Source organism: Myotis lucifugus, unplaced genomic scaffold (genome assembly GCF_000147115.1).
Source record: "Myotis lucifugus unplaced genomic scaffold, Myoluc2.0 scaffold_192, whole genome shotgun sequence".
NCBI classification, from domain to species: Eukaryota; Metazoa; Chordata; class Mammalia; order Chiroptera; family Vespertilionidae; genus Myotis; species Myotis lucifugus.
In genome coordinates this window covers 1,073,116-1,098,878 of record NW_005871240.1, presented here as the reverse complement: position 1 = coordinate 1,098,878, position 25,763 = coordinate 1,073,116, and the positions used below count along the sequence as shown (strand labels likewise).

Genomic DNA, 25,763 nt, shown 5'->3' with positions numbered 1-25,763 from the left:
TTTCCCCAAAATGATGAATAACCTCAAATGAGTAGAGCAAAGATGATTTATTCTCTCTATCTTCCTTTTTAAAAAATGAGATACACTGCCCGGCTGGCGTGGCTCAATGGTTGAATGTTGTCCTATAAACCAGGAGGTCACAGTTCAATTTCCGGCCAGGGCACATGCCCAGTTTGTGGGATAGATCCCCAGTGTAGGCATGCAAGAGGCAGCGGATCAATGATTCTCTCATCATTGAAGTCTCTATTTCTCTCTCCCTCTCCCTCCTCTCTGAAGTCAATAAAAATATATTTAAAAAATGAGATACAGGAAAACTAAACCAGAAAAAAATATTTTCCCCCAACTGTGGGAAAAAATTAAGAATGCATTTCTTATGAAAGAGCTCCATAAAAAATTAACTGCTAACTAAAACTAGAAATGAATTTTGAGCTTTCTCTAAATATATATGCTCCTTATTTTAACACTAGAGGCCCGATGCATGAAATTTGTGCATGGTGCAGTTCCTAGGCCTGGCTGGCGATTGAAGCACAAGTGTCTGGCATAGAAGGGCAGGTCCCAGCTGGTCTCTGGGCCCTGGACAGCACCTGAACCCCTGCTCGCACCCACGTTGGCCTGGCACTGTCCGCTCACCTGCTCCACTGTTGGGAGCCATTATAAATCACATATACATCTCCAGTTTACAGCATAATAGGTTTATGGCTCCTCCAAGCCAACTCCCGGTTTGGCCTGGAGTTAAAAGACAACCTTGCAGTTTAGCCTGGAGTTAAAAGATAACATACCCTCACCCTAAGCACACAACTGCTACATCTCCGCTGATAAGTTCATAGCTGCGACATTCCAGAGTCTGCTACATCCCTAGTGATAGGCTACTCCCTTGCCCACCCCTCTCCTCTAGAACAACATAAATACTACCCGCTGTAAAAATAAAATTGAGGCTTGATCAGAACTTTGTCTTGCCTCCATTTCTTCGCGTCTCCTATCCTCTCATTCCTTTGCAGGACTTGGTGTGGAGTACCCACGATGCGTGCCCTGCAGGTCGGGGCATAAACTGGCGCCCAGACCTCCATCATTATACCAAAAAATACTACGCAGGAACCAATTCCTGGAGCTTTAACTGTTTTTACTGATGGGTCATCAAATGGAAAAGCTGCCTATCATACTATAAATTCTGACCGAGTCATATTGACCAGTCATACTTCTGTGCAAAGAATTGAATTAAAAGCTATTAAGTCTGCGTTGCATATTTCCAACAGCCTATTAATATAATTTCTGATTCCTCTTATGCTTCGGGCCTAGTAAGTAGAATTGAAACTGCCCAGTTGAAATGGTTTAGCGACCAAAGTTTATTCTTACTATTTAAGCAGGTTCAGCAGATTGTACAGCAGAGAAAATACCCTTTTTTGGCTGTCCAATTTATTCCCCTACTTATAGGACTGGGGGTCTCTGGAGCTGTGGCCTCTGGCACAGCTGGATTGGGAACCGCATTACATACTTATAATAAATTATCTAATCAATTAATGATGTTCAGGCTCTTTCAGGTACTATCAATGATCTCCAAGACCAAATTGACTCCCTAGCAGAAGTAGTTTTACAAAATAGAAGAGGATTAGATTTACTTATAGCAGAGCAGGGAGGAATATGTTTAGCCCTACAGGAACGCTGCTGTTTTTATGCCAACAAATCTGGAATCGTCCGAGACAAGATAAGAAAACTCCAGGAAGATCTGGTCAAAAGGCAAAGAGAGCTGTTCGAAAACCCCCTTTGGAGCGGACTCAATGGCCTACTCCCCTACCTGCTTCCTGCACTTGGCCCCCTTGTCAGCTTACTGTTAATTTTTACCTTTGGTCCATGGGCTTTTAAGAAACTGACAAGTTTTGTCAAACAGCAAATTGATAGCATCCTGGCCAAACCCATTCAGATTCACTACCACCGTTTAGCTACTATAGACCGAGAACGTGATTATAATGATTGCCAGGGCTCCCTCCCCACAGGGACAGCATAAAGCCAGAGGAATGCTTACCTACACTCTATATAGAGGTATGGTATGGGTACCGTCTGGGTGCAGGGCAAAGCACTGCAAGGGAAGGTCAAAACAGAAAATCAAAATTTTCTCGACTGCCTCTGGATTTCTCTGTGAGCACACCTGGTTTGCATAGAGGTTGGTATCCATACATATATAATTGTTGGCTCTGCCTCTCCTCCCCAAAAGATACCAAGAGCCACCAGAGGTGAGATCTGCCGATCTCATGGGAGGAACCAGGTCACTACTCCCCCAGTCGGTTAATGCCCACCCTTAACTAAATGGAAAGGGAGGAATTGTTGGGAGCCATTATAAATCACATATACATCTCCAGTTTACAGCATAATAGGTTTATGGCTCCTCCAAGCCAACTCCCGGTTTGGCCTGGAGTTAAAAGACAACCTTGCAGTTTAGCCTGGAGTTAAAAGATAACATACCCTCACCCTAAGCACACAACTGCTACATCTCCGCTGATAAGCTCATAGCTGCGACATTCCAGAGTCTGCTATATCCCTAGTGATAGGCTACGCCCTTGCCCACCCCTCTCCTCTAGAACAACATAAATACTACCCGCTGTAAAAATAAAATTGAGGCTTGATCAGAACTTTGTCTTGCCTCCATTTCTTCGCGTCTCCTATCCTCTCATTCCTTTGCAGGATTTGGTGTGGAGTACCCACGATGCGTGCCCTGCAGGTCGGGGCACTCCACCATCCTTCCACAGACCCACTCTTGTCAGGGCTTATCGGGGCCAGCAGTGCTTCCACTGCTGCCCAATGCCAGTGCCATGTCATCAATGCCCACCATGTTCCACGTCGCCCCCTGGTGGTCAGTGCACGTCATAGTGAGTGGTCAAACTCCAGGTCTCCCTGTCAAACGACCACCCGGGGGAATAATTTGCATATTAAGCTTTTATTATATATGATGATATGTTTACCTGAAAGAATATGCTAAATCTGTTTAATGATTCAGGACTATTTTTTTCTGAATCAGAGCCACGAATCTCCCTTCTGATATTTCTCATAATGCAGATAAAATTATATATTGCGCAACATAGTGCTTACTATAACTAGTGAGGACTAAAGGGAAAATTATTACTCACTAGAAAGAATTGTCAATGCTTAGATATGTATGTATTACACAGAATATAGTTATTCTTCACAACAGAATACCCACAAAGCAAATAAGATATTAGTTTCATGCACTTTTATTCTGGTAAAACTACACATGAAAATAAAATCTTGGGCTGCTGTGAAAAATACTATATAAATTCCTGTCTCACAGAGATCTTAACATGTTTCTGATTTTATTAAATCTGATTGTTTTCATAATATCAAAGAGTCTCTGGTATATGTTGGAATGCCCTTTCTATCTAGTCCAGCCTCAACATCAACAAGGAATCTCCTTATAGCAAACTTGAAAGGTGTTCATATAGCACCTGAAACCTTACCAGCAACATGAAGCTCATGACTTTGTTAGGCAGTCCAATCCACTGTTACAAGCTCTAATTGTTATGAGGTTCTACCACAAATATTAAAATCATGAGCCCAAGTTACAATTAAGGAAGCCAGTCCAGATAGCACTGGCCTTCATCATTTAACACTAAGGAAATATCCTTAAGTCCTTTGCTGTCAAAAATTGCAAAAAGATTCTTTTTAACAAGCCCTGAATCAAAAACTTCTAATTGTTTGCTTTGTTGTTGTTGTTTTTAATATTTCCATGAGATAGAATTATGATTTATTAGAACAGATTTCATGACAAATCATATTACATACCCATTTTCTGAAAGACATCCATGAGACCACCAAAGGACATACTACAGAGGTACCTCTGAGAAGCCCAACAAATAAGTTAGCTATCCCAAGCGGAAGGCTGGATAAAAGAGGAGCATGAATTTGTGAATAAAAAAAATTGCACAGCAATCACCAAGAGGGGTGCGCATGAAGAAGGGCATCCTGAATAAAGGAGAATGGCCACTGCTTGTTCCCAAGGGACAGGCTGTGGGTAACGGTGCGGGGCATGAGGGGGGTGCACCTCCTCTGTGTGGACACAGCAGGCTCTCAAGGCCGGGGCCAGGTGGGAACCCTACTGCCTGTCACAAACATAAACATCAGGTGGGGGTTGGGACATAGGCGCACAGGACTCCTGTACTCTACCCACATCAGCTAAATGTAACCAGGGAGACACACATCACCCACTGCCTGCCCCATATTCCAGCACGAGGGCCTCTGGGTCTGGCCTCAGTGATTTCTCCCCCAGCAGTAGGTCCTGCCCTGCAATTCACAATCTCAAAGATGTAGAATTTGGCAAAAAGTTACACCCAGCTCATTTGTTTCACCTCCTACTTTACCACTGCACCCTGTCCTTAGCTTCACATATGTGTGTACATGTGCACATGTGTGCACATACATACATAGATATATGTGTGAATATATGTTGAATTCATAAGAATATTTATTACTTAGGAAGGCTTTGATTTTAAAAACTTCAGATAACTGGTGTATGTAAAACGGCAACTTAATATGACATTTGCAAATGTAGTTTACAATTGTTTCAAAGTGTTTTTAAGTGGGACCAAGTATTTTCCAAAAGTCTTTTAAAAGTGATTCTTACATTTTCTAGATTCTGAACAGTAAAATAGTAAGTTTTAAAGAGGCACCTAAAGCCCATGGAAGAATCAGGTGTTTTCATTTCTGACTTTCCTAAATTAAGCATCAGTGTTAAAAAAAACAAAAAACATTAACCCGATGCATATTATTTTCAGAATATAAAGGCCACCTTGAGAAGTCATGCGCAGACAGGCATATGCATGCAAACACAGCCTCACATTTTACATCTTATTAGTAGGATAGGTTAGGGGCACTAACTATTTCTTCTTTGACTCTGTACTCATAGTTTCTAGCTCAGTATCTTCCTGCTTGGTGTTCAGTGTCTTCCTCCTGGTGTATGCTAAAGGAATGATGCTCCCAGGAGATGGAGATAGGCGGGCAAGCTCTTTGGTAAGGTACTACTGTATCCTGCACAGCTATCTGTCCTCTCCCTGCTCTGACTCTGTGTTGGGAAGAGGAACTGATGTCCTTACTCTTCCTTACATCAATAGGAGCACTGTTCTTCCCAATATATAAAGGGTGGCTTAATGCAATGTTGTATTTCCTATTTCCCATGTCTGGGGGCTTTAACGATTGCCCATAAATTTCACCTCAAAATCCATAGGTAAATCCGATATTTACCTACCATGCTACCTCAGAGTCGCAGCATAGGTATGAAGATTTATTGTGGCACTCGACCATACATATAGTAAGCTAATATCATTATTCCTTCTGGTAAAACAAAACAAACTAAACGAAAATTTTGAGATTTTTTTCAAAGGCATTTGTTCTAAGAGCCTTTTAATGTCTTTTAGGGACTAAGATTTTTGAAAGATTGTAACTGATTTCCCCCAGAATCTGTACTCTCAGGGAAAAAAAAGAAAAAGAAAAAAAGAATACTGTTTTCTTTCCTTTCACCTTCGCTCTGGGTTACTTCCCTGGGGCTACATCTAGGTAGGATGAATTCAGAAAAGTCCTTTCTGAGCAGTACAATGGTACTCTTTCCTGCTGTGAACCAGACATTATTTCTTTTAATGCTGGCTAAGATGGCAGCAGATGGGCTGTGGCATTAAGCACTGCCAGATGTTTTGTGGCTTATATTCTGAGAGTCATCAATGTAACGCACGTAATTCTAACGTGTACTCATAAAGAGCTGAGCTGCAGTTCTAATAGGTGGTAGTTCCCACGTGCCCTCAGAAAGCTGTTTTCACCCAAAATCATTGCCAATCATGGCAAGTGACTACCTGGTCTATTTCCTGCATCTGAGAATATACCTATGCTTTCTCTAATATTAAACAGTGATTATTTCTTATCTAATAACTTCTAAAATTATCTATTTCCCCTTATACACAAGACTTTGGCTGGGTTCTGTTTTTATATGAGTCAATGCCTTTTTCTGAATTTGTTATCTTTTTAGTCCCTAAAAGACATTATTAAAAGGCTCTTTGAACAAATGCCTTTGAAAAAAAAAATAGACATATTCATTCTTTAAAACATCAATCTCTTTACTGCTACCCAAAATGAAAAAAAAACATGTGAAAAATCACAGATTTTATATGTTGTAAATGACATTACTATCTAATTAACTAAAAAAGCAATAAGGCATCTTAAAGTCACACATCTTAACTATAAATCTGATAGTTTCAAAATAATGTCTAAATCATTTCAGAGAGTGTATGTTAAAGTTGTTTACCATAAATTACTAAAATATTGGTAGAAGGTATGCTTTATTTTATCTCCTAACTAGTTTCCACTACTCTTCTATAAATCAGGGTGATGGTTTTCTTAGCACTGTCAAAAGTATATAGAGTATGGACATTATATGACCCTAAAAAATACCACAAAATAGCCTGAGTAACTTTTTTGGGTAACATTTTCAAATCTTTATGTGATTGTATGCAGTACAAAATATAAGATACATTTTCCTGCAAGGTCAATCAAATATGCAATTAAAAGTTACACTCACAGGTCTTCCTCCCATGCCTGTCAGTGCAAATTCTACAGGGCCATCTCTCCACCAATTTGTACATTTTAGAGAAACATTCATACAACCTGTATGACAAATGGCTTTAAACATTAAAAGTTCCAATTTACAATTTCTTCCGCACAGTGACCAGCATGGTGAATCTTCATTTGATAAAAGTCATGAAGATCTTTTATTCTTTAAAGTGACTGATTTTGGGGGTTGTGGCAGGGAAAAAAAGTGCAATCAGCACCAGGAAAGTGACAGGATAATGTTTAAAGAAGAACTAAACAAATGTCCATGTATTCTAGATGGTCTTTCTACCCCTTTCCTATACTTATTCAAGCAGATGGTCATTGCATATGACTCAACAGAAATGGAAAGAGGGGAATATAAAAATAACCAAATTTTGTCTTGTAGTTTCAAACATCTATGTTCAAAAAATAAGGGTCATTTTTATTCAGACTCTATGTTTAGAAGCTATCAGTAAATATAATTGAATTGCTCCTCTTCTGCATTTCCACCTCCTTAAAGTGAAAAAAAAATTCCTTTCTTTGGGTGAGACTAGTGATAGAGGAAGGGTGAAGCGTGGGAAAGGTCTGTCAGGGATTAGAAATTAGGAAGAAAGAATCAAACCTGGAATGAACAATAGACAGAAACAGACTAATAGAGACCACCAACCTATAGGACAATTTAGTTATCTTACTGCTGGTAAACGGTGAAGACTGAAAGCAAATTCTGTGTTGATAAATCAGCCTTAAGTAAAATCTTCCATTCTAAGTTTAATCAGGCATAATTTAGAACTAAAGGAGTAACTGAAAGTGGAAAATGGTAATAGGTCTCTCCGAAACCTAATGTCAGCCTTAAGCTAATACATCTATTATATATGCTCCCAGATGAGGGAAATAAAATTTATTTTCATGCACATGCAGAAATTTACACAAACATGAATAAAAGCAAAAATAAAGTTTCCAGTTTCCTGAAATTACCACACAAGAGTCATAAATAAAATACAGTAAAATAATCTTAGAAAAGTCAGCACACAGCACACTAACCCAAATATCTCAAAAAAAATGCACAATTTAGAATAATTTATAGGTAGAAGTGGGACTCAAATTAAAATTACAAAAGAAATCATAATGAACCACACTACATTTCAGACCTGGGTGTTTCAGCAAAGCATTGATAAAAGGGAGATGTATGGCCTCAACTGCATTTACTAGAACATAAGAAGGTCTGGAAATAAATGAATTCATACTTCACTGCAAGAAGATAAGGAAAAAACAAGAAAATAAAACACCTTAAATAGAAGAAAACAATAATAAACAAACACAATGATGAAACAAAAAAGCACCACAGATTTAGTAAAGAGATACATAACTTTTTACAGGAATAATGAAAAGAAAACTTTGTCTAGTATGACTTTATTTTTTAAAGAGAAGGAAGGTGTGAATACACATCATCAGTAATGAAAAATATTTAACTAATTATTAAGTAATCTATTACTTACAATTAAATACCATATGATCCAGCAATCCTACTTCAAAAGAAATGAAATCAGTATCTTGAAGAACTTTCTGCACTGCCATGTCCATTGCAACACAATTCACAATAGCCAAGATATTGAAACAACATAAATATCCTCCAACAGATGACTGAATAAAGTAAATTTTTTATATATATACAATGGAGTATTATCTGGCCATAAAAAGAGGAAATGCTGCCCTAGCTGGTGTGGCTTAGTTGGTTGGAGCATCATCCCATACACCAAAAGGTCATGAGTTAGATTCCCAGTCAGGACACATACCCGGATTGTGGGTTCAATCCCCGGGTCAGGGTGCATATGAAAGGCAACAGATCAATGTTTCTCTCTCACATCAATGTTTCTCCCTCTCCCGTCCTCTCTCTAAAATCAATTAGAAAAACATATCCTCAGGTGAGGATTAAAAAAGAAAAGGAAATGCTGACATATGTAACAATATGGATAAACCTGGAGGACTTTATGATAAAAGATATAAACCAGGCACAGAAAGACAAATACTGTATGTACTCACTCATATGTGGAATCTAGAAAAAAATCAAACTCATAGAAATAGACAGCAGAATGGTAGTTGCCAGGGGCTAGATAATAGAGGAAATGCACATGAAATTTTTTAAGGTAGTAAATCTTAAGCATTTTCACCATGCACACACAAAAATGGTAACTATATAAGGTGATGGATGTGTTAATTTACTTGGTTGTGGAAGTCATTTCATTATATATACAGAATGGGGCAAAAGTAGTTTACAGTTTTGAGTACACAAAACACAGAGTTTGTTCTTATATTATTATTTATTAATTATTGTATTATTTTCCATACAAACTACTATAAACGTATGTTTGCCCCCCCCCCCTGTATATATTCATCATATTACAGACTTGGAACATATATAATTTTTTATCAATTTTACCTAAATAAAGCTGAAATAAAGGTAAAAATAATATAATACAGTGGTCAATGTTCTAGGAATAAATATTAAAAATCTAGGTAACATGAAAAAAAACTCTAGAGCAATACAATACAGCAAAGTGGCCATCAAGAAGAACCTCATAAAATCAAAGAAAGAGTAATTAAATTTCTTCAATCACAAAGACCTCCAACCTACAGACTTCTTTTTTAAAAGTTAATTTCCACCATACAAAAAAATAAACTCAAAATGGATAAAGGACTTAAATGGAAGACAGGAAACCATAAAAATACTAGAGCAGTGGTTCTCAACCTTCCTAATGCCGCGACCTTTAATACAGTTCCTCATGTTGTGGTGACCCTCAACCATAAAATTATTTTCGTTGCTACTTCATAACTGTAATTTTGCTCCTGTTATGAATCATAATGTAAATATCTGATATGCAGGATGCATTTTCATTGTTAGAAATTGAACATAATTAAAGCATAGTGATTAATCACAAAAACAATATGTAATTATATATGTGTTTTCCGATGGTCTTAGGCGACCCCTGTGAAAGGGTCGTTCAACCCCCAAAGGGATAAATATTAAAAATTTTGATATTTATCAATTCACAGTTTGAGAACCGCTGTACTAGAGGAATCCAAAGGCAACAAAATCTCAGACATATGCCGAAGCAATTTCTTCACCGATACAGCTCCTAGGGCAGGGGTGGGCAAACTTTTTGACTCGAGGGCTACAATGGGTTCTTAAACTGGACCGGAGGGCCGGAACAAAAGCATGGATGGAGTGTTTGTGTGAACTAATATAAATTCAAAGTAAACATCATTACATAAAAGGGTACGGTCTTTTTTTTTTTTTAGTTTTATTCATTTCAAACGGGCCGGATCCGGCCCGCGGGCCGTAGTTTGCCCACGGCTGTCCTAGGGCATTGGAAACTAAAGAGAAAATAAACAAATGGGAATACATCAAAATAAAAAGCTTCTGCACAGCAAAAGAAACCATCAACAAAACAACAAGAAAGCCCACTGCATGGGAGAACATATTTGCCAATGTTATCACCGATAAGGGTTTAATCTCCAACATTTATAGGGAACTCATACAACTTAACAAAAGAAAGATAAACAATCCAATCAAAAAATGGACAAAGGACCAAAATAGACACTTTTCAAAAGAGGACATTCAGAAAGCCAAGAGACATATGTACATGCTCAAAGTCACTAATCATCCGAGAGATGCAAATCAAAACAACAATGAGGTACCATCTCACACCTGTCAGAATCTCATCAACAAATCAACAAAGGACAAGTGCTGGAGAGGATGCAGAGAAAAAGGAACACTGGTGCACTGCTGGTGGGAATGCAGCCTGGTGCAGCCACTATGGAAGACAGTATGGAGTTTCCTCAAAAAGTTAAAAATGGAACTCCCATTTAACCCAGCAATCCCACTTCTAGGAATATATCCCAAGAAAACAGAAACACCAATCAGAAAGGATATATGCACCCATATGTTCATAGCAGCACAATTTACCATAGCTAAGATCTGGAAACAGCCTAAGTGCCCATCAGCAGATGAATGGAATAGAAAACTGTGGTACATTTACACGATAGAATACTATGCTGCTGTAAAAAAGAAGGAATTCTTACCATTTGCAACATCATGGCTGGAACTGGAGAGCATTATGCTAAGTGAAATAAGCCAGTCAAAGAAAGAAAAATACCACAAGATCTCACTCATTTATGGATAATAAAGACCATTATAAACTGATGAACAAAAATAGATACAGAGTCAGAGCAGCATTGAACAGACTGTCAAACTACAGCAAGAAGGCCAGGGATGGTTGGGGGAGGTAAGAGATCAACCGAAGGACTTGTATGCATGCATATAAGTATAACCAATGGACACAAGACACTGGGGGGGTAGGGAAGGCCGGGGGAAGGTCAAAGGGGAAAAAAAAGGAGACATATGTAATACTCTTTGTAATACTTTAAGCAATAAAACAAAATTAAAAAAAGTTCATTTCAACTGTCTAAAAACTATTCCAATATATAGAACAGAAAAAAAGACAATTCCTAATTTTCTGAGTTTAGCAATGACTGTGGCTCCCCAAGTCAGAATAGCACAAAGAAGTAAAAACGAATATTAATCATATTTACCAACACAGAAGCAAAAATTCTAAAGGGTGTCAGCAAATCATAATCAACACTTTATTACAATAATAACATCATGACCAAGGGTTTTATCTCAAAATTGCAAGGATAGCACAATTTTAGAAAATGTGCCAACAAAGTTAATTCACTAAAATAGTATATCTAAATGAAATAAACATATAATAATTGACTGAATATATTCCAATATACCATTGGATGATATCCAGCAATCATTCTTTATGATAAAAATAAATAACCTTTGTAAACAACTTCCATAAATATAACACCAGATACCTATAGCAAATACATGTACAGTATAAGATGCAAAGTCTAGAATAATTTATATTAAATTGAGAAATAAAAAAGTCACCTCTAACCATGACTACTAATCAACATTGTCCTAAAGGTTCTAGCCACTGCAGTCAGACGAGAGAGAAAAGAAAATAGTGGAGAATGGATTAAAAATTGGAAAGTATGAAATAAAATATGATTTGTATAGGACATGATCATTTATGTAACCAATCCAAGATAATCAACCAACAAAACAATTAGAATTAAAAAGAGCATTTAGTAGTAACAATGCTTAGACACAAGATCAACACCGGACAAAGTTAATAATTACCCCGCAGAGCAACGAGGTATAGAAAAGAAAAAAAACGAATTCATAAGATCAAGACGTACCATTAAGTGCAGGTGCGACTCAAAACAGGACTATGAAATGTGGAATGGAGGCGTTTGGATGGATTTGAATGAAGCTGAGAATTATGAACTTTAAAGTTACCTCGTCTTCGCCAGCCACAGCCTCCATCCCTCCTTCCATCTAAGAAAGCCCCGCCTTCTGGTCTGGAAGTTTCAACACGGCGCTGGGCGGGACTTCCGGACTTGCGCACTGGAAGTCTTTCTTGGTTTCGGTTTCATCGCTGGTCGAGGCTTCTCCTCCTCTGGTTCTTCCACACCAAGCAGAGGGCGGTTTCGAGGTTGAGACCCACCTCCGTGCCTTTCCGGGCTCCAGGTTCCTGTAGGGCAGTGGTTCTCATCCTTGGCTGCACACTAGAATCACTTGGGAATCTTTTTAAAATCCTGATTTCTGGGCCTCACCCTCCGGAAATTCTGTTTCTTTGTTATGGGGTGGGGCCACGACATTAGTAACAAAGAAACAGAATTTTACGGAGGATGAGGCCCAGAAATCAGGATTTTAAAAAGATTCCCAGGTGATTCTAATGTGCAGCCAAGGTTGAGAACCACTGCTTTAAGGAGACTCCCTGGCCCTGATGGGCGCCCAGAACCTCACGCCTGGAGTTGGCCTGCGGTAGAAAAGCTCACCTTCTGGGGCCTTGGTGCTCTAGCGATGGCAGAGGCTGCAGCACAGAAGGGCCTCCGCCCAGAGTTTGGAACTTTCTAGCATGTGCACATGTACTGCATCCCAGAGAGAAGCAAGCTACTTGATAATTCTCAGAGGCCCCTGTGCTCTTCTGTGATGCTGCAGAATTTTGCAATGGCGGCTTTACAGTTTGGCAAGTGGGACTTGCAGTTTGCGGACACCTTATAATTATGCAACCTGGGCCTCAGAGACAGCCCAGTGTTCCTGACAAGGTAGACATAGCTCCAGCCAAGACAAAGATGATACAAGGGAGCTCTGGCCCTGGTTGTGGGAATCGAGTAGGGGATAAAAACAGATCTTCTGAGAGGGGTGTTGCTGTTCGAGTGTCACAGGTGAGAACTCTCAGGGTGGGTCCTTCCATCCAAAAGAGCCACCAGTGTGACCTGTGACCCGATCTTTTATTTAAAATTTTTTTTATTCATTTCAGAGAGGAAGGGAGAGGGAGAGATAGAAACATCAATGATGAGAGGGAATCATTGCCTAGCTGCCTCCTGCACTCCCCCACTGGGGATCAAGCCAGCAACCTGGGCATGTGCCCTAACCAGGTTGTATTTTTCCTCTCAGCATGATGAGGCAGATATTAGAGGAAGGAAAAAAAAAGTATATAAATGGACTGAATTAAAAGATTGGACTAGGCTGGTGATGCTAGATGGAGTAAATTGGGTTGTGTGATATTGAAGCTTTCCCAGGTATCTTTGATTACTTAACTCTGGAATCAACATATCAACTGCTGTATGGGCCACTGACAAACCACTAGATGCAATGCCTAGATAGTATTGCAGTAGCTTCATTCAACCGTGATATTCATATTTCCTATTCTTGCAGGAGTGCCTAGGAGGAGGATGGAAAATTTGTAAGCATATTTGCATTACCTGGTCTCAGAGGGAAAGTTTTGATGATAAACTCTAGCTCCTAACGGTTTATATAAGTAATCTATAGTAGCCCTGGCTGGTGTGGCTCAGTTGGAGTGTCATCTCTTACTCTGAAGGGTGGCAGATTCAATTCCCCATCAGGGCACATATCTGGGTTGCAAGTTCAATCCCCAGTTAGAGCGTATCTGGGAGGCAACAGATCAATGTTTCTCTCTCATCTCTCTCTCTCTCTCTCTCTCTCTCTCTCTCTCTCTCTCTCTCTGTTTCTCTATCCCTTTTCCCTCCCTCCCTCTTTCCAAAATCAATAAAAAGCATATCTGTGGTGAGGAAAAAATTAACCATAAATAATCCATAGTTAAAATTATTGTCTGATGGGCTTAAAAAGGATGAAAAGAGAAAGTAAACTAGGCTGCCCGTCTAATTGGTACAACTTTAGGGAATCAATCATTCTAAATTAAAATTACATATTTTTATTTATCAAAACATATCAACGTTCTGGTAATATTGAATAATATGGTGTGCCATTATCACTTTTTATTCTTTTGTTCATACAACACATTTATTGTTCACATACTAAAAATCGAGCACTGCACTAGATGGAAGTTATAGATTGTCAAAGAATAGCAACAGATGCTTACCTTCACAGAAGTTAAGGTTTAGTGGGGGAGACAGTCATTAAAGAAATAAACAAAAAATAAATCCATAATTATAAATTGTGATAAATATTTTGAAAGAATATACAAAGATGTAGTGGAAGAGTATATCAGGGAGAAAATAGTAATATTGGGGAGGTCTGAAAATGGCATTTTGAGAAAGTGACAAGTAGACTGGGATCTAAAAGATGAAAAAGGGTTAGTTTGGGTAAGAGTGAAAAATATGGATCATTCTAGAAAGGAAAAACAGCAATTTGATAATAAGAGAAATTCAGAGGTATTATCAAAACATTTTACATTATAGGGTATTAGAATTGGTTTAAATAATGGAAGTCAGTAGTTTTTATAAGAATTGTCCAACTTTAATTATTATTATCAAACAATCATACTTTTTTTCCTTTTTATTGAATTTTTGGGGTGACACTGTTAACAGAACAGGTTTCAGGTGTACAATTCCACAACACATCATCTGTACTCTGTATTGTGAGTTCACCACTCGAAGCCAAGTCTCCTTCCATCACCATTTATCACACTAATTTTCTAAAGTATTATTCCTAAAATCTTTCAAGATTCAGACTTTTTATTATAATGTATTGACTGTATCATTTGTTCAACTTCGAGTTATGAGCATTTAATATTGAAATTTTCTCTTCTAATTATGTCCTTGTCATTAGATTAGAAGAATGTTTCTTAGCTAGTAAGTTCAAAAAATTTTATAGACTTTTATGGTGTTAGATAACCACCTATTTAAACTGATTTTCAGTAAAGAATCCATATGGTAGAACCTTCTAATTCTATCAGGTAAACTAGAAACAATAAAATAGACATTCCAGACTGGAACTGAGCTGTTCTTGGCAGAGAATCCTTTTATTTTTGTTTTGTTTTGCCACAGCTTTTCCTTACCTGAAATTTCCTTAGTATCATTGGTCCTAGTGTCAGGAGATTAAACTGAAGTCCACTGTTTGATGTGGCGTAGAGTATATGGTACTTTGGCCTTGCACATCACGTTGTTAACCAGTTTTCTTCGAGTGGCATTATCTTTTGTTCCTAGGTGGAAGATTTGTAGCAGAATGGCATCCGGAAGTCATTGCAATTGTGGCAGTATTTCATGCAATTGTTGAAGAGTATTCTCTGTATAAGGATTTCAAAAACACTTTTCCAGTGGTTCATTACCTTCACAATATTCCTCTCTGTAATCTGCAAAATACTGGAGCACAGAGAGAAATAGTTTACCAAGATCTAGTGTTGATTTTTTTTAGCCAACAATTTTGTTGCATATCTACATGATGACCCCTTTGCTGGAGACAGTGAAGAGTTTCGACAGAAATAAAAGACAAGTTTCCTGGTCAGTCGTTTGATTTAATGAGAAAGAATAAAAAAAAACAAAGAAAATTATGCATATGTCAAAAACATTTGTAGAGCCAACTATAGATGTTCCCATTAAGTGCTTAAGTGTTTAGAATGATAAAAAAGCTAAAAGAAGAGGTTTCATTGTAAAATTGTAATTGCTGGTTTTGATAAGGTTTTTAATGAATGAGGCATATGATTTTGACACTGAAATGTGGGGATGACATTCTGGCAGATTAAGTGGCATTTTTTAGTGATATAGAGGCCAAAGAGAACACAATTTATGTGGAGGTTGGCCTGCAGGATTGACAAATACAGCCAAGAGTTGAATAGTCCAAAATCAGGTAGAATTAGAGGTCCTTAGGTTAAAAGAAGGGTTTCTGGCAACAAGAACACTGGAGTATTTTAAAGGCAAAGATCAAAATGACACCAAGGTAAAATCCTTACACTATGTATCAAAAATTAGACTACAGAAGGGGAAGGAGAAATATAGAGGAAGAGATATCAGTAAGAATTATTTGGTCACCTTTATGCATTGGGCAATAGTAGGAATGGAGAATGAAATCTTTAGGGAAGAATATTAGAATCAGTCATAACAGAAACCTTGGACATTATTCAATTCACATTTACTCTTCATCAAATTTTAACTGTGGAAATGAAATACATATTTATGTACTGTTATAATAACTAGGAAATACTTGCATGAAACAGAGATAGAATCAGAAATATAAAATGTTAATACTTGGTAATAGAACAATGTAAAGAGTTTCCAGAAATTTTACTGGGACATAATTCCCTTTACCTCTGTTCAGTTCACCAAGTCCCTCTCTCTTTTACATCATGTACTCATAGATCACTTGCCTGACATTAAGAGCATTGGTCGGAAGCAAAAATCATTAGAATTCCAACAAAAATAGGAATAGCAATGACAAACTATTTTTAAACTTATCATTACTATAGTATAATCTTATTTACAAATTATCTATAATAAATCATATCTCCTGGTATTCATTGCTTTTGTAGTCCCCTTTCCTTGAATTGGCACTGAATCAGTGAATTGCTGTGCCCCAATTAAATGCAATAGAAGTGATGCTGCCTAAGTCATGAACAATGGATCTGGTATGTAATGTGAGTCCCAAACCCTGGGATTACAGGTCTGGAACAGGAATTCTTGGTTACATATATAGACAATCCTCACCTAATCTTGGCTTCACCTCTGTGCCTTTCACCTAGCCCAGCCTCTCCTAACCTCTGCACCAACCACCTATTCCTGTTCAGACTAATTTTCAATCTTCTAGGACAGTGGTCGGCAAACTCATTAGTCAACAGAGCCAAATATCAACAGTACTTCTTCAAAATAGACTCGCCCAGGCCGAAAACCGACTTCTGCGCATGGGCCACGAAGTTTCAATCATACTGTACGTGCGTGCCAGCACGTGGTGTTTTGTGGAAGAGCCACACTCAAAGGGCCAAAGAGCCGCATGTGGCTCATGAGCCGCAGTTTGCTGACCACGGTTCTAGAAGAAGGAGATCAAGTAATGGGGCCACTCAGTTAAAATCTAGCTTTTCACAACACATTGTAGGTAGAGGGGCTCTAAGAGGACACTATGGCAGAAAAGCCAGCTCTAATTGGCTTATACATTCCAAATAGTTGATCTCCCTGATGATAAAACAAAGTATTCTTGCTGTGCAGACTCAGAGTTGCTGCACACCTATCCTGAGATTGCTGATGCAGCTGAGAACACAGTGCAGGAGTGAGGGCCTTAAAGTACACAAACACACAAAACCAGAATATGTATATTACAAAAAAAGTTAAAATGCATTAGGTATGTCATTCGCACATAACTGATGCAGTTGGCATCCTGGAGGAAGTGGGACCCATGGTGCAGTTGTCCAAGGGACCAAATAAATAAAGTTGCATTGGCCCAGAAATGGGGTGGGAGTGATCTTAGGGGCAGCAGGTCTGCAGCTGTTTCCCAACCAACCCTTTTGCCTATTGTCACAACCCATTGCTTGGGACAAGTCTCAGCACCCTATCCCAAGAGTGGGTTATGGGGAAAAACCCTGCCGTCTCCCTGAGAGATTCCCTCCCACAGAATGTAGTCCTTTTTGGTCTGATTTCTGTCCTCATGTTAATTTTTTTCTCTCTGGCAGGGGAAATATTAATACATACTAGTATCCTTCTTTAAAGGGAAAACAGCTTCCCTATTCAGGCCGTTTTCAAAGCTAGAAATCCTGGGGATGGAGACTCAAAGCTTGCAGGGAGGGAGTCTCCCCCAAAGCCCTCACAAACATTTGGATAGAGTATGGTTGGAGTTCCTTTGCCCCACCCATTACCCTGCTGCCAAGAAGGAAGAGGAGTGATGCTGTGGAACCCGGCCTGAGACACACGGCAGTACCAGCTGCTTCCTACCCATCCTGTCCCAACTTTCTCCATTGTGCCGATTGATGCCTGTTCCTTGAAACTTCCTGATCACAAAAGGACAGCCCCACCAAATGACTGATGCTCTGGCAGAAGTGGCACATCTTGGGCTGGGGTGTCAGCTTTCAACCCTTGGCATGATGGTCTAGACCTCCTCAGTTGTGCCACCTGTCTCCCTGATTTGCACTTCTGCATATTCTTCCCTTTTGGACTCCTCTCACTCCCAATACACAACACCCAACCAGCGCCAGTGTCTCGGATAGATTCATGGCCCTCAGAAGACTTCTTAAAAATGAACTCCACTGCCTCACCCTCCTTCAGCCTCCAGCAGCCCTCCAGGTACAGCTTACTCTGTTGCACAAAGACATCCACTGGTGGGTTCAGCACGACCCCAGTGGGGGAAGTCATGGACCGGGAGCCAAACCCCATGTGCACACTGAACACGTAGAGATGCAGGGAACGGTGCAGTAGCTGTGGCTCCACTGCTGCCCTGGCCGAGTCATCTGGTGCCTCCTCCAGTACCTTGTCACAGCCACCTGCAAACTGCTGGGCTGACAAGGAGCCCATGGTAGTCGGCTAAGGCCACAGACCTGGGCCCCGGGTCAGTCAGCTGCCGGCCCCAGATAAGTCCGAAGGCCCCTCCTTTCATTTTTATTTCTGGAATATTTTATGACTACATCCTTAATGGTCAAGGTTTTCACAATGATCTAATAGAATATGTATTTTATGAAGAATTTGACCTTGTCCCTTACAAATATAAATGGATTTTTCTCGACATAGAATTGTGTTAAGGAATAAAAATATTTTTTTCTGAAATTGATCCGTATATGTACAAAAAGAAGAGAAAATAGATAACCTTATTTCTTAGCCTTACTAAAAATTAGTTTCTATTGCTTCTTTTCAGCAGGTCTGATATTTGAATATAGTTGCAACTCTGACTTAATGGAGTAGATTGGCCTTTTGCACAAAGGACAGACATGTAGTTAGACAGCTGGCTTGACATTTCTTCCCACCTCCAATCAAGGAGATTTTAAAAGATAAATGGTGGACTCTTGGGATCATTATTATCAGAACTAAAATATATATAGCTATGAAGAGGCTATTTTCTTGAAAATTATCTCTAGGTGTTAACATAATTCATGTAGATGCATTTATTATGCTTCATATTCAAATGTGAACCCTTTAAGAGTGTTCATGCAAACATCCAGTTCAGTATGATGTTGTATAAGACACAATTTGAAGAAAAGTATGGGCCTCATTTTTCCTTTGGGCCCTCTAGAACAATATTATCCAATAAAAATAAAATGGCGGCCGCATCTGTAATTTTAAATTTTCCAGTAGCTTCATTTAAAAGTAAAAATGTAATTTCAAGAACATATTTTATTTAACCCAACATAAGTAAAACATTATCATTTCAATATTTAATCAATTTTAAAAATTATTCATGAAATGTTTTACATTCCTACTTCATATTCAGTCTTTGAAATTCAGTGTGCACTTGGATGTACAGCACATCTCAATTTAGACTGGCCATATTTCAAGTGCTGAGAACTGTTACAAGATAAACTGAGGCATATTAAAAACTTTAAGAGTTTATTTAAGCAAAAACAAATTTGAATTAGGCAACATCCAATCTAGCCAACAGGAGCTCTGAGGAGCTGTATAAAGTGAAAGATTTTTATAGACAGAAGAGAGCGGGATCAAAAAAGTTAAGCTAGGCAAAAAATTGGGTTGGTTATTGTAAGGTTACTTTTTTTAGGGGTAGCAGGTGTCTATCAGGCAGACTACTTAACCAGTGCTGATCAGTTGATTCCTGGTTGACTGGTATAAGATTCCATTTCTGGAAGGACAGAAACTGTAATTCTCAGTCTGATAATGTGGGACTTAGTATAAGTGACTCCATTTGGGGTCTGTTGTCTGTTTTAACAAAGCACACAACTACAGTATTAGACAGCATATCCTTAATGGTATGATCTTTATCAGTAACTTTAAAAAAAAACAATTTTGGAATGTGTGTTTATTTTAAGGAATAACAGCTTATTGGCTCTACTTTCTCTACCAATGCCCACGTGAAAAACAAAAATACAAGTAATTTGCCTCCTGTTGCCCAGCTTTAACCTGTCACTACTTTTCTTGAGGGCTACAAAAGTTGCTGGATAATAATTTAGAGTGGGAATAATGGTTCTTTGAGAGTTTAGTTCTAATGCCAGTAAAAGTGTACAATTCATATCAATCATCTGGAGGAAGAATAATAAAATTTAATATTTTCTAAATATCTATACAGTTTAATATACCTGAAAGATAGGTATTATGTTCAAATCAGGAAACTGTGGTTTACTCAGACTGTACAACTACTGTTATTCAGGCTTTCTGAGTATGAATTCGGGGTGGGGGGGTGTTTATTTGTTTTATTAGAAGGAAAAAAATAGTATAAAACCACATTTGATTTCATTTGTCAAATATTTATAGGCTACTTGAGGAATAACATAAATTTATCTGAATATACACTAGAATTTTTAAGGAAAATAAATCTTTAAAAAGGGAAAGAAAAAATCTTCATGGAACTATAAATGAAATAATATTGGGACATTCATTTTTTCAATCAAAGAATTTCAGAAAGTTACTTCAAATTTTTGTTGGGACCTATGCTATATTTTTTAGAACCTATAATTTTTTTATTAGAGATTACTTTTCCAGTGACCTCTAAAGACATTGTTAAATTATTAGTGGTTAATAGGGTTTTATTATAGCTTTGTTTAATGCCATAACAATAATAAACATAATATTTTAGTACAAAAATGATTAGGTTCCATTTTAGGGGGGGAGAATCCCTTCTCCCAGTTTAATTAGTTGAAGTGAATATTAAGCAAGCACACATTTTCAAAAGAAAATTCTCCTTTTTAAAATAAGACTATTATGGAATATAGTTTATTCAGCCTTACAATATGCTTCTTGATTGGAATTTTCATAGCAGAATGAATAGAGGGAAATCAGTTATATCTTTAATTTGTCTCTTTCAGTTTGTCTCTTTCACTTGGGGTTTATATCTTTAGGTCTTTAATTTATTTTTAGTTAATTTTTGTATGTGGTATAAAATTGGGGTCTGTCTTCGCTCTTTTGCATGTGGATATCTAGTTTTCCCAACACCATTAGCCCTTCCCCATTGTGTAGTCTTGACATCCTTGTTGAAGATAATTTGATCATATGCACAAGGGTTTATTTCTGATTTTTCTATTCTTTTCCATTGATCTATATGTCTGTCTTTGTGTCACCAGCACACCATCTTGATTACTGTCATTTTATACTGTTTTGAAAATAGGAGGTGTGAAGCCTCCAACTATTCTCTACTTTTTCAATATTATTTTGGCTAATGCATGTTTGTGGTACTGCAGACTCTCTGAGTCTAGTCTAAGCTATGGTATTCTCTTTTTTCAGAGGCCTTCAACCTGTTTCATGTTCCTGTCAGCATTTAGATTCAAACAAGACTTAATATAGCCTCTTAGCCCACTGAAAAGTCAGAATGTTGGATGTCTGTTCCACTCTTTCCTTCCCTCCCCAGTGAGAAGGTAGGCATTGGGATTTCCTCCACCACCACCACCCCCCCCCCCCGCCCCAATCATGCAGTACTGTCCTGTGGGGAGTGACTATGGAGAGTAAATGCCACAAATTTTTCTACTGGGCTCAGTGTGGTTCTTCTTGTCTGTGTCTCACCTGAAGTGCAGGATCCTCTTGACTGGTTTCTGGATTGCTCAAAAAGGCAATTAGTGTTGTTAAGTTGTTGTTTCTGTGAGTAAAGAAAAGTTTGGGGCTTCCTATTTCACCATCTTGCTGACATCTCTCTGATGGGAAGTTTAATATTTTAACTATAATGAAAAATTCCTTTCTAGTGAGTCTCTTACTTATTTAGAGACCCTAGAGAATTATATTTCAGGGATTTCCAAGAGATTGCATTGCTGGCAGCTCTTACCAATTAACATTGGCTGTGCAAAGTGCTGCTCTGTAAAGGACTTTGAAGAGGTGTCCAGGCCTACTGATAAGAGTGAAGTGATCAGTTAGTGATACTTGCCATGAATGTGGCAAGAATCTAGGAAGGAGCTGGTCATAATGAAAGGAGTTAAAGCAGAATCAGGTAGGCAGGAAAAGGGGTGGAAGAAGGAGGAATCGTGGAGCTAGCTGAAACCGCAAAATGATCTGCAAAAAAACAGGATGGATAGCAGAAAAACAGGAAAGCAGAAAAACAGGGTGTTTTGAAACAAGGATTTTTTTTTCTTGCAAGTGAAAAATAAAATGTTGCAAAAAGGCCAGAAACCAAGACACTGGGGGGTAGGGGAGGCCAGGGGAAGGTCAAGGGGAGAGTAAAAACAAGGAGACATATGTAATACTCTTTGTAATACTTTAAGCAATAAAAAAAAAGGCCAGGAACCAATCAGAGAGCAGCACAGACAAAGAGTGGGCCTTTAGCAGATGTAAGGGGAAGGGCAGAATGCTTAGGGGCAGCCCATTTGAATCCCCTCCCTGTGCGAGGAGCCTGTGTTTGTTTGCAATAAACTCCTGGCCTTATTTGAACTCCTCTGGTCCATGGCTTCATTCTTTGATTCCCTGAGACACGACCCCCGGGAAGGATTCCTGCTCACCGGTTCTGGTATCAATAAATGCCCATAGCTGCTATTCCCAGTTCCCACTCTTAAGATTCAGCCAACCATAGAATGTTATAATACCTTTATAACATGAGAGCATGCTTCTGTTAGATAGGTTGTAGTTCACAGAGAAAACAGTAAGTTTAAAATGGTTTTTTTTTTTGCTTTGTGTTCAAGGCTTATAAATGATGATAAGACCTAGATAAATTCTATGTTCCAGTATTTTGTTTCTCTATAACCAGGATTTTAAAATATGCAGGTGTCAGCCCATGAGGGGATTAAAACTAGCAATACTCTTTTAAATAAACTGGAATAAAAGAGAATAAAAATACTAGGGAACCTCATGTGGGTAGGAAGAAACTTTCCCCTAGCCTCAAGGTTCTTTGGCTAGTTTGGTGATGTCATTACGGGCAAAGTCCCTAGTTTAAATTCTTTGAGAGGTAAACGTTTCTCATAAACTTGCAGGGTCTCAGTAGCTTTCAGCTCAAAATAATTCACGAGCCAAAATAGTACATCTTAGGGAAGCCTGATTTGAACCTCTTCAATCACATGTGGCAAAGGTAGGGATTGTTTTGTGATACCCTTTTCAATGCTGTGTGTGTATGGACTGGATGATGATGTACAATAAATTACTCTGATTTGTGGTGACAACATTGTGAAAATCATTGGCATCTTTACTTCTGTGATAAAGCTGTAGCATTTGTTTGAACCGACATTGATCGTCTCTAATAAATAACTGAGTATTAAACCAGAACAAATGTCTAGGCCCAAATATATCATGTTACTTTTCTGTCTTAAACCCTAGACCAATTTTATAGGGCAATATATGGTTGATGATGTTTCTTACCCTGGCATATTCCTTTGTTTTAGTTGTTGATTTCTTTGACTATTGGAAACTTCCTTGGAGGCCAAGTCCTATTCCAGTTTTATAATGTATGCTAGGTTGACTAGGAAATTGATCATTGTCCAGTGTTTTACATTTTTATGTTTCCTTCTTTATAATTATAAGCATTGAATATTTTACTGTAGTATTTTAGATTTCCATTTATTATATGAATCCGTGGTTGTCGTATCTTCTGGAACTATTATAGATTGCCATTTCCCATTGTTTTTACAATTTAAATTTATTTGTAATAAATCATGTCTGCTGAAGTTGAATTATAAACTTGTGTATATCCTTGATTTCTATCTTTTCTCATCAGATGTCATTCATTGCCCTAAGTGTTGTCTCTATTCTCCTAAAATATACCATTTCCCCACTTACTTGCAAGCAAGGGTATTTTCTGGGGTCTGGGCCCTCTGAACCTGCCATGGACCAAGCTGTTGTGGCAATTTTGAAGATATGTTTTATGAATACCTCCCATTTCGCCACCTTATTATCAAAGTCGTTTTGTAGCATTCGTGACTGCATAAATGTTAAAATATCTCCTTGTTCTAAATTACATTCTCTTATCACTTCTGATTTATACCCAAAATGGCCACACTTCTTCACGTAAGATGTTATGCACAACTGTTCCTTGCTAAAATTAAAATGATTCCTGCCTAAAAGTAGCCTTATTAAATATTGAATTAAATCATTCCTAAATTACTTTTGACCCCTCCCTCCCTTTTATCCATTTTATTTGCTGAAAACAAAAATTAGAAGCAAATGAGCCCTGGCTCAGTGGTTAGAGGGTCAGCCCACATAGGTTCGATTTTTGGTCAAGAGCCATGTACCTGGGTTGCAGGTTTGAACTCTCTCTCTCTCTCTCTCTCTCTCTCTCTCTCTCTCTCTTTTCTCCTTCCTCCCATCCTCCCTCCTTCTTTCCTTCCCACTCTCTAAAAATCAATAGAAAAAATATCCTCAAGTGAGGATTAACAACAACAACAAAAATTAAAAGCAAAGGAAAATGATTATATCAGAAGAATTAAACTTTTCAATGTCTTTAATTAAAATTAATGTCTTCTTAAATTATTCAGTAATCACATAGTACTCATTTGGAGAACAAGAAATTTAAATTTAAAATGCTGACAGGTGCTCTTTTAGTATTTAATTTATTGATGAAAATTTATTTGTGAAAAGACACATACACATATGTATGTGTATATGCACATGGACAATATAATTACTTTAGTCAACTAATTAACTTTATGTGTTTAAAATTTATTTCCAAATTATTTATTGCTATTTCAAAGTCCTCAAGTGGCTTAGGTATGATTTGTACATTGCATTTAAATTTATTCTTTGAAAATGCTTTTTCTAAATATAAAAGCCAAAATTATAAAAGTTGTAAGTGGGAAGATGGTGGAAAAGTAGCACCGGAAATCTGCAAAAAAAAAAAAATCTTTTTGCTACTCTATGAACTCTTTCAAGGTAATAACAATTCATACTTGTTTCCCTACCATTCATCTGTCATGTAATCAGAACCAAGTAATTACCATCTAAATGCAAGAATATATAACTTAATTTGTGAAATTTTAAAGGGTAAAACTATTTTGCAATGTGAAGCAAGAAAATAAGGATATAACTTATTATAATAGGCACTGTTTGATAAATTGCCTCTAGAAATGTAGCCTTGTTTCATCGCCTATATTAGTTTCATAGAGTGGCCATAATAAATTACCACAAAGTGGGTGGCTCAAAACAACTGAAACTTATTTTCTCAAAGTTCTGGAGGCCAGCCTTCTGAAATTAAGGTCTCAGCAGGGTCACACTCCCTCCAAAGGCCCTGAGGGAGAATTTGTCCCTTCCCATTTTCAGCTTCTGTTGGCTACAAGCACTTCTTGTCTCTCTGCCACTCCAGTTTCTGTCTCAGGGTCACATTGCCTGTACCTCATCTGTTTGTGTTCTCTTTTCTATCTCAGATATCCCTCTCCCTTTGTCTTATAAGGGGTTTTATTGTAGTATTAAAGGCTGTTGACCAAGTGCAAATGAATCAGGAGCCTTTGGTTAGCTTTTGAGACAGCATAGAGGGACCTGGAGAGTATTATGCTAAGTGAAATAAGTTAGTCAGAGAGATACAAGTATCACATGATCTCATTCATATGTGGAATCTAAAGAACAAAATAAACAGATGAACAAAATGGATCCAGAGACATAGAAGCATGGAGCAGACTGTTGAATCTCAGGGGGAAGGTAGGTGAGGGTGGGTGGGAAGTGATTAACCAAAGAACTTAACTGCATATAAGCAGAATCCATGGACCCAGACAATAATGTAGTGAAGGCCTGAGTGGAAGGTAGGTGCGGGGTTGAGGGGGTTAATGGGTAGGAAAAAGGAACATCTGTAATACTTTTGACAATAAAGA

At 38.1% G+C, this 25,763-nt stretch overlaps 1 pseudogene; it reads right to left on the bottom strand.

The window, feature by feature from the left end:
* Positions 1–17,828: 17,828 nt before the first annotated feature.
* On the bottom strand, positions 17,829–18,408 carry LOC102425266 (annotated as a pseudogene).
* Between the last annotated feature and the right edge of the window lie 7,355 nt (positions 18,409–25,763).